We start from the raw sequence: 10,630 nt of genomic DNA, 5'->3' as shown, positions 1-10,630 counted from the left end.
TTGCAGATCTTTTTGGGGTTTAACCTAAATTTTCTTATTATTTCATTTTTTTGTAAAAGGTTCTTTGGGTTTATATTTTGTACAAGTTGATTTTGGGATCCCGCACTACTAGAAAAAAGGTTTTCCTTGACATAACAGAAAATGTCTGTCTTAAATGCCTATCATGACAGAGGGTCATTGCAAGTCATATCATAAACGAAAATGACAGGCATTTGGCCTATCATAAAATGGTCATAAAATTTACGACAAATCTTTATGACCTACAATTAGGACATACATATACAACTGTTTTTCGACATACATTTACGACAAACTTTGTATTTCATAATTTGTAATTATGATAGACATTTACAACTTCAAATTACAACATATGTTTTGTACAACATGATTTTCGACATAGTTTTACATTTGTATGTCATGGTTTTACATTTTTAATAAATAAATTATATATATATATATATATATATATATATATATATATATATATATATATATATATATATATATATATATATACCACAAAAAAGTCACCGATTTTCTTTACCATATTAATGGCTATAGTGACCAAAAAGTGGTCACTAAATATTTACTGTTAGAGACCAAACAAGGTGGCCACTAACCAGGAAAATACAAGAAAGGAACATACTATGTTGATGTAATTGCTATAAATTAAAAAATACTTAAATATTTCAGTGATAATGTTTGAATAAAATTACAATAACTGAATCCAATACAATCCAATCAAACCGCATATTAGCTTCCAATAAATGTGGTTCCATGATCTTGAAACTTGCTCATATTTTCTTCACAAAACATTACTAGAACTAGTGTATTTCATGACTACTTTGCTAACATAAGGGACTGTTGGGTACATGGCAGCTACCACCTGCATATGGTGGAAGATACATATCCTTTATTTCAATAATGTAATAGGAATTAGAAGTTGATCAATCCTCCTTACATCCGTGTATTTAACCTAGAATTTCATGAGCTAAATGCATTAAAAAAACATGTTTCACAACATCAAAATTAATAACAAAAAAACAAACCTCAGGTGCAGAAACTGCATCATTTTTAAATGGTATCATCAACATAAGCTAGCGACCCCATCAGCATCACTGTGTACAAGATTAAGATTGATTCATATTTTGTAAAAATGGTATGATTATGAAGCTAGGTTTTACAAGTGATGAATTATAAAGAACATATCACACCTAGAATCATTTTGGAAGATATTTCCAAGACATGTAAGTTTTATAAGGACCAGGTTCTTTAAAAAAGACTAAAATTGTAAAAAAAAAATGCATTTCTGAAAAATCACTTGCTTTTATACTGTTTAAATACCTGTAATTCCAGTACTGTAATAACTGCAGCATAGAGCACAAACACCTCTATATTTTCCCCAGAGCTTTATTACTAATGCAATGAATAGAAATTGTTAGTATTAATAGTTACATATGGTAGTGACTCAGATTTAAAATCACGAGAAGAAATTAAATAAAGAAACACAAGAAAGGCTTTCTAATGAAGGACCATTATAAACAAACAGCACGTTTGCCAAGTTTAAGAATGCCAAATGCTCAAACCTCTCCTTTTCAGAGTCAAATCTCTTAGTAGACCTGAAAATTCAACAATTATACTCACTTGTTGCCCTTTCCATGCATATGATATTTGAACATTATCTATAGATGCTTGCAGTACTCTCTTTCATAGAGAAAAACACCGATGACAGATGATATTATTAGTGGTTACAGTTACAATCAGCAAGAATTCAAAAACAATCAACAAGATTTCAGAATTTAGAAACAAACTGAAATTGATTTACAATTCAGGAACAAATGAATAATCAACTGATCAAATATGAAGTATCAACAAAAATCAAAACTGGTGAGTGATGCACTGAAGCTATATGCAGAGTTGCGGATTCGACAATCAGGTATCAGCAAAAATTAGAAAGAGTGATGAACATATGATATACAGACTTTGCAAAAATCAGAACAAATTACTCAGCAAAACAGAAATCAACATTTAAAACTTTATAGAAAGCAAAAGAAACAAAACTAATTGTAGTTAATAGAACGAACTTAGTTAAGAAAAAAAATTATTGAGTGAATCACTATCCTCGATGATGAAATCGATTGAGGACCAACAAGTGATTCAGTTGTGGGAAAACGGAGAGAAATCGATTTGAAAAATTCAAAAAAATATGAGAGAGACAGAGTGCTCACAAATTATGAACTAACGGAGATGGATATACTCAGGTACAACCAATTCTTCAGGAAACTTTAGGAAGCAACTTGCAACGGCGAACAATATTTGCAATAAGTCGAACGAGATGCAGACCTCCGGTACAAATGCACTCCCAATTCATGTGAGCATTTCATCGAACAACTGTTGTGCACATGATATTGAATGGGGGAGAAGATGAACTCTAGTCCTTATATGCTGAAAATATAGGTCGAAGGCAATAGATGAATACCAAACCCGGACGAGGAGAAGGAGCGCATCAAGTGATTTATAGTATTCGATGTAAGCTAAGTAATGGACCCGATTAATTAGCAATTGAACAATTGATTAGCAGGAAAGTGATGTACGCGACATGCAAGCAATAGATGTAGCTACATCGATGGTCGGAGCGGAGAAGAGAGTTTATGTCTGACCGAGGACGCTGGTTCCGAACTGTCGATGGTTGGTGTGTCAATTTACGGCTAACTGTAAGGAGAGATTCGTCGGGATAATCAATTCAATGGTAGCAGAGGCGATCCGGAAGGGATGTGAGGAGATGGAGTGGGGAAAACACGGGTTAATGGATCATAAAAAGGTCCGGTTCGTATTCATTTTTATTACATGGAAAAAAGCTTTTATATAAAAAAAATGGGAGGTGATAACTCCACTTATAATTTTTATCAAGGTTATAAATAATGTAAAGCGTGATTTGGTGACAATGTCAAGCCTCAAACTTTTCCGAGCCTTGGCGAGTTACGACATTTGTAAGGCGTGACTTAAGGCGGTAATTTTCTATATAATTAATATTTTTATATGTATTTTCAACTATTATCCATTTTTATACACATATATGAGTTAAGACGACGTTTTGGCAAAGCTTGGCGGCAGGTACAAGCTTTGGAGTCGTAACGCGCCATGACGGAGCCATGACGAGCTTTTTAAAACCTTGATTTTTATTCATCCACATAATGAAAATACCATTTTCCTTTTATGCCCTTTGTACAAAATAACCCTCATCGCCCTTTATTTTGATTTTTGCCACCGTCTCTGATTTTTATACATTTTATTTGACAACCTATGATTTCCTAAGGTGATATCTAATTGTTTTTATTGTTATTTTTTTAGTCAATCCTAGTTTTATTATATGTTATTAAAATAAAGTATATAATAATAATAATAATAATAATAATAAATGTATGAAGCAAAAAATAGATATATAATCAATATACAATGTGATACCAACATCATATGGACGTATTATTATTGGAATCGGTTAAATATCTTTATTTGATTTATTAAGTGTCATACCATAAGCTAAAAAGAAATTAATTTTGTTTCTTATTAATGGTGTAATCTAACCAGCTATCACGATCATCCTTAGCATGGTCGAAAGGGACGAGTTTTGGTTGGAAAGGGACAACCATAAATTAAATAGCAGTCAGGGGACTCAACTTGAAACAACAGTTTTCGCGATGTAATAATGGCAGTAATGATGCATTCATCCCACTGAGGTAAGATGTCCGCCAAAAATATTCCAAAACAATACATGTCACAAAAATGTTTAAACTAATACAAAACGAGATATTATTTCAAATCGCAATCTATGACTACTATTTTACTTATGACCGTGATATTTGTTTAGATTACAGTACTAATAAAAAAATTTATTCTTTTTGGTTTATATATGATACTTGATAAACAAATAAAGATATTAATACCTTTGTATGATGTTGGTGACACATTATATATTTTTTTATCTAATTTTTCTTCAAATATTAAATATTATTATTATTATTTATATATACTTTGTTTAATAACATATAATAAAATCAAAATGAAACTAAAACAAATAATAAAAATAAAGCAAAAATAAAACAAATTAAGGTCACGATGGGAAATTCATGAGTTTCCAAATAAAATGTATAAAATTCAAAAATAGAATAAGTGGTAAAATCAAAATAAGAGGAGAGGAGGGTTTTTGTTTCCAAAGGGACATAAAAGGAAAAATGTATTTATATTAAGTGGAAGAATAGAAATTGAAAATGGAATTATCAGCCCCTAAAAAAAATATTTATCAAATAAATTGATAGTTGTCTGATTATTTAATTTATATAAAAAAACAAATATATAATCACTCTTAGAAAAGTATACCATCTTACCCAAAAAAACAAAACTAATTTAAGGCATATATTTCTGTCAATTTTCATTATGGATAATGTAATATTAGTTGTTAAGTTATAAGCCATTTTCTTATCAATGAAATTAATGAGAAATAAAAATGAAGTTTATGACTTTGAAATTGCAAAACAATGATTTCTTTTTCCTTTTAATTTCCCTTTCAGTCCCTTGAGATATGAAAAATCTGAATTTCATCCTTCATATTTATAATACTTTTTTATATCTAATTTAAATAGATAGTTAATAACATCTATCTATCTGTATGATATTATTGACCTTATCTAATTAATATAAATTATCCTTTAGAAATGAAATTTAAATGTCATTTTAATATATTCAACCAATTTTTTTTATCTTGCCATTTTAATATTTTGTTTGCCATTATTTTTTTAACTAATATAGAATATTCTTTGGAAATGAAATATGTTTTTAAATAGATAAAATAGTGATTTGGTATTTTCTTAATGCAAAAATATGTTTATAGACTATAAATAATAAGTTGAAATATCACTATACAAATTGTTAAGAAATTCATTTTATGTTTTTTTTTTATCTAAGACATGCTACTTTAATTTATCTCTAGAATATAAATCGTCAATCATATATTTAAATTATCAATTTCAAATTTACATTGTTAAGAAACATACAACTATTTCATTTCTTTTTTATATCTTTTAAGAAATAACGGTTATATATAGTTTCTACCAAACTTTATCACATATACCCTATATTTAATATTATCCATCTAAGATAGTATCTTTATAATTAAAATTATCATATATTATCTTAAAAACTTTAATTATTGCTAGACTGAATTTTAATTTTCAAAAAAAATTCTTTATCTTACAATTATGTTACATTATATATCCTTTTAATTTCAACTTTTTCTTATAGTATTAACAAAAAAAATAATTTAATTTACTCTTGAAATATGACACAAATTTACGACAGACATTTTTATCTGTCGTAAATCATTGATATCTTACGATATATGACATAAATTCTATGACAGACCTGTATGTCTGTCATAAAACTGTTGTATCATGTATGTTGTCTCCCAAGAAAAGCTTTTTTTCTAGTAGTGCCAATTGAGTGTTGTTTTTGTAGATATAAGTGATATTTTTTTTTTTGGAAAGACAAGTTAACATATTCCTAAATTATCACTTATGTCTCAAACTAGACTTCAATCTATGATCTATCAACCAAAAGAGTTATTCTTTACCATTATGCCAAATGTTCTTTGGTTGAAGACAGGAATGATGTTGAATAATACTTATCGGTGGTTGTGGTAATGATGTTCTTCATATTGTCAACACCTTCAAACATTTAAACTTATTAATAATTATTATATATTGAATTAAATCTAATAATAATAATAATAATAATAATAATAATAAATAATAATAATAATAATAATAATAATAAATTTAATCAATAACTAATTCTTAAATAACAATTAATTTTTAATAATAAATTCATGAGGACTTCAGCGCCACATGTACACCAGACCACTTTTAGTTGACAACATGTCATGGAACATGTCATGTAACCGGATTAATTACTTCGTATCTATGAAAATATGAAAATGGTTTATTCGGCCATATTTAGAAGTTTGATGACCTACAATATATAAAAACTACTTAGACACCAAACTATGACAAACCCAATACTTAGTTGGGTTACAATGATATCGACCTATATTTCTTCATCTACAGATTAAAAGTTTCACCGTCTTTAACAAATATACAATCAATTTTCGCAATAGCTAATGCAGCTTTAATTGCTTTTTTTGTGCGAAAATTTCTTTTAAAGATCCCCACAAAAAATTAAAAGATGAAATTTTGATTAAAAAAAGAAAAAATATACTATATATATACTTTAGCAATAATATTAACAATTCGCATATGAAGAACAATTTGGAGTGCAGGAAGAATGTTTTGGCATTAAAAAAGAGTAAACTATTTTTCTTTTTGGGACCATCTTAAAAACAAGTTTTGGTGGTTATCTGTTGCAAAATAGTTTAGTCTTTTATAACAATTTAGACGAAAATTCGCAATGAATAAAACGTATATTTGACTATGAACTCGTATAAATTACAAATAGGAAAATTTGCAATGAATAAAACGTATATTTCACTATGAACTCGTATAAATAACAAATAGGAAACAAAATTCAATAAAAATCCTTCTTCGAACCAAAATGTAAAACCATCGACACTACTATGATCACCCGAGCAAAAGAAAGATGACATGAAAAGACACGAACACAATAACAAAACCCGTAAAATCAAGAGAAAAAGTAACACCCTTCGAGGCGTAGAAGTAGTAATACGGGTATGGATTGTTCTTCGGTTCGACAGCCGGAACCTGAGTCGAAGGCACCACCACCACTTTGGGTGGAGGCGGAGGTGGAGGTGCATTGGTACCCATTGTGATGTACGACGGTGGTGGACATGACTTAGTGCGTGGCGGAGATGAAGGCATAGGCTGTGATCGTGGCGGTGGTGTTGCATGATATATGGGAGTCAGATAAGGTGGTGGCTCTGAGTCATCTGTTGATGGTGATGGTGGCGGCTTTGACTCAACGGGCAGTGATGGTGACTTTGACTGGGCCGGTGGTGAAGGTGGTGGAGAACATATGACAGGACACGTGCCACACTCACTAATGCATAGTAAATTTGCGTCTGGTGTGGTTGATGGTTCGACTTTCGAAAATATAGAGATCAAGAGGAAACAGAAGTACCATTTACGTGTTACTGCGTTGGAAGTATGGAGTTGTTCCATATAAGCATAAAATGTAATACTTTGAAGAACTAAGAGTTTAAGAGTGGTGGTGTGGAGAGAAACTTGTGGTACTCACCTGCTTTGTGACTTTATAGACTTCTATCAAGGGTGTATGTGCTTTTCAATTTTAGATGCTTATTTTGGAAGTATAATCATTTAAAGAAAACTATAGGAAATAGTATACTTTATATAGTAGTATGGATATTACCATTATTAATAAAATATAAGTTGTTATTATATATAAGGATATATGAGTACGACATTTATACAAGAAATAAGAGTAAAATATATTGCTATTCCAAACAATTTGTCAATCATTAAGACAAAAATTAGAAAGTAATTATAAAATATTCCGAATCATTATAAAAATTATATATTTTCAGATTTTTAACTTTAAAAATTACGTATGCTAAATCTTTTAATTTTTGTCTTAAGTTTGTAACGGGAGATTAGTCGGTATGTAAAAGCTGGTTTGGAACTCTAGTTATGTAAATTTCGTTTCAAAAAAAACTCTTTTAATTCTTATTCCAGAACCCATAAATTAAATGTTAGTTACAGTTAAACAATTTTAGTAGAGTAAGCCAATTAGTTATAGATTTAGTAATATTTTGGCATGCCTTTCTCTATGCACAATCCACCTTTTATTAAGCATATGTTCTGCCGCCCTTTATGCTTTCTTCTTTGCATGCACAACATATATCCTTTACTTAAAGACGTGGATTATGCATCAAATCCTTCCATATACTTCTATTCAATCCAAAGTATCTTTCAACTTTAGGGTCTTCTTCTAGGAGTTTTTATTCAATTTTCACTCATTTTTAGCTAATTTACTTTGTAGGTCTAATTGCCAAAAGTAGCCATGTATATTTATTTATTTGTCTATTATAGCATCCTCTTTTTTATCTTTCAATTACTAAATTATATTTTGAAAGTCTGAATTAATTATGGCATTGTACATCTAATTCTTTTTTTTATTATAACATTATAATTATAGCATTGAAAATTATTCTGTATTTGGCTGACATTGATGTAATAGGGGTAGTTTTTCAAAGTAAGATGTTGTGATACAAGAGAGATGAAAGTAAAATGATATAATAGAAAAATCAAGAAAAGTATATGGCCATTTCTTGCATTTAACCTTATAAAAGTACCATTTGCCAAACCACACTCCAACAAACACGGCTAGAATATGGGTATTTAATGTCATACGAATTATGCCACATACTCATTTTATTCATTTTATGACACACAAACGGATTAAATAAAAAATAATGTCATCTTTTGCAAAATCTAAAGGATTTACATCAAACGTACGTCGTCTTTTGAATAATATAAGAATACAAAACATGTATGACATAGTTTAATGTCATAATTGAAAATTGAAACAAAAAATATACGTCATTTTCTCTATCTTAAAATCATCGCCATTATAAAAGTAGTAGTCTTTTATTCATTTGATATCTGGTTTCTACATGCTAAGATCAATGTCGACTCCTACCTCATTTTCTCTTAGTGCTCCTAGGGTTTTGGTGGTGAAATAAATTGGTGACTCGGAACCCTCGCCTTGTCGTTGCCTTGCCATCGCCATTTAAAGGGAAATTATATACGATTCACTTAGCAAAATCTTGTTAATTTATAACATATAATAGTCATGTATATATATATATATATATATATATATATATATATATATATATATATGATGCGAATTGATACACTCTATACACACTAGTTTGCACAGCGGTAATATTTAAATCCTATGTGTACATGCATCATAAAGATCTAGGTTTTACTATTGTAGCAATTTACTTTAAAACATGAAAGAAAAACTAAACTTTTGATTCTTAGCTTCAGATCCAATTACAACCACTTTGCAATTAACAACAAGGACACAAACCATGAATCCCTCTAGTGGAATCACACTCAAGACACCTACTAGCAAGAAGGAACTTTTGGAGAGAGCATGTTTCATTTGAAAATCCTATAACCCTAGAAAAGGGTTATGATTTCCGTGTGTGTGTGTATATATACATACATATATATATATATATATATATATATATATATATACATACATACATATACATATATATATATACATACATTGTATGTATATATATATATATGTATGTATGTATGTATATATATATATATATATATATATATATATATATATATAAAAGGGAGAGGTTGACAAATCAATCCATATTTATAGCCTCCTGTTGAATTAAAATTTCCAAGTATAATCCTTATCCTTATATGAATCAATCCATATCTTTTTATCTCTAGGATAAAATCGATCCCATATATATTCTGGAAGATTCTGTAATATTTAATTAATTAAGAATAAATTAATTAATATTCAACTTATTTAATTAATTAAAACTATTTAATTAATTCCAAAATAATTTCTAATTAATTTATTAATTTATAAAAAATTAACGACTTATTTTCTTCTTATTCCTTATTACTTAATTGGCTCATGAGGGCAACCAAATAGACCCTACTATTATTAAAAATATTATCATTTATGTAATGCCCCGATTCTCAGGTATTGTTTAAATAAGATTTATTAGGATAAGCTCTACTTGAAGAGTTGGTTGACCTACTCGTCGAGTAGCAGCGGGGTGGGATCGCGAGTTAAGTGACCTACTCTACGAGTCCATATTGGGACTCGGCGAGTAGGAGCTGGCAGATGAAACCCTAAATCCCAGGGTTTGCTCCTCCATTTAAAGGAGCCTCAGGCTCCTTTGGCCTCTTTGCAGTCTTTGAGAGCCCCTTAAAACCCTAATATGCGTGTGTGTGTGTGTGCCCATTGTGTGTTTGAAGATTGAAAAGAGGATCTTTGGAGGGAGAAGGCTTGGAGGAGAAGGAGATTGGAGCAAGTAGAGTGTGGAAATCAACTCTTATCTCATTTATCATCTTCTTGAGGTAACCACATCGCCTTTTCCTTATGAATATCTTCTATTGGTTGAGTTTTAGGGTTTTTGGTGAGATAACAATTTGGGAAGATGAGCTATGGGCTAGATCTGAGGTTGTAACTTCAGATCTGGACCCTACTTGGATTCTAGAAGCATAAAGTTTCAGTTTTGGTCATGATTAAGGTCCCTCTTGAGCATGAAGTTCCATTAAGAACTTAAAATAGGCATTTAGAGCCTTTATAGCCATGCATGGACGTAAATTTTGCAACTTTACGTGATAAGCATTCCCTAGAAACTTGGATCTATGATTTGGAGCCGCTGCATGGCTCAAAATAAGTTTTTATGGAAAAAGGACTGAATGGATTCGGCAAGTCGCAAGGTTGACTCGGCGAGTCACATGAAGATGGCCGTGAACTCGACGAGTTTGATGAACAACTCGGCGAGTCCGATGAAGATTACCATAAGACTCGACGAGTTGAAGAACAACTCGGCGAGTCGGATGAGTTTTCCCTAGAATATGTA

The 10,630-nt window shown here is 30.2% G+C and overlaps 1 long non-coding RNA gene across 4 annotated transcripts; it reads right to left on the bottom strand.

The window, feature by feature from the left end:
* Positions 1 to 650: 650 nt before the first annotated feature.
* Positions 651 to 2,830, bottom strand: LOC145063436 (uncharacterized). 4 transcript variants are annotated; one of them, XR_013687952.1, is made up of 5 exons: positions 2,229 to 2,830; positions 1,587 to 1,619; positions 1,345 to 1,416; positions 1,050 to 1,118; positions 651 to 976 (listed from the first exon to the last, which is right to left on the bottom strand). It is a non-coding gene; the product is annotated as an uncharacterized LOC145063436 (long non-coding RNA). The 4 variants fall into 4 exon arrangements; XR_013687949.1 differs by having other exon boundaries at positions 1,534 to 1,619; positions 2,229 to 2,829; XR_013687950.1 differs by having other exon boundaries at positions 651 to 886; positions 1,534 to 1,619; positions 2,229 to 2,829.
* Positions 2,831 to 10,630: the final 7,800 nt, after the last annotated feature.

The sequence above is a fragment of the Lactuca serriola genome, chromosome 7 (assembly GCF_051521515.1).
Source record: "Lactuca serriola cultivar US96UC23 chromosome 7, Lser_US96UC23_V15, whole genome shotgun sequence".
Classification (NCBI taxonomy): domain Eukaryota; kingdom Viridiplantae; phylum Streptophyta; class Magnoliopsida; order Asterales; family Asteraceae; genus Lactuca; species Lactuca serriola.
Note: the sequence above shows the minus strand (reverse complement) of the source record. Positions and strands in the feature narration are given on the sequence as shown.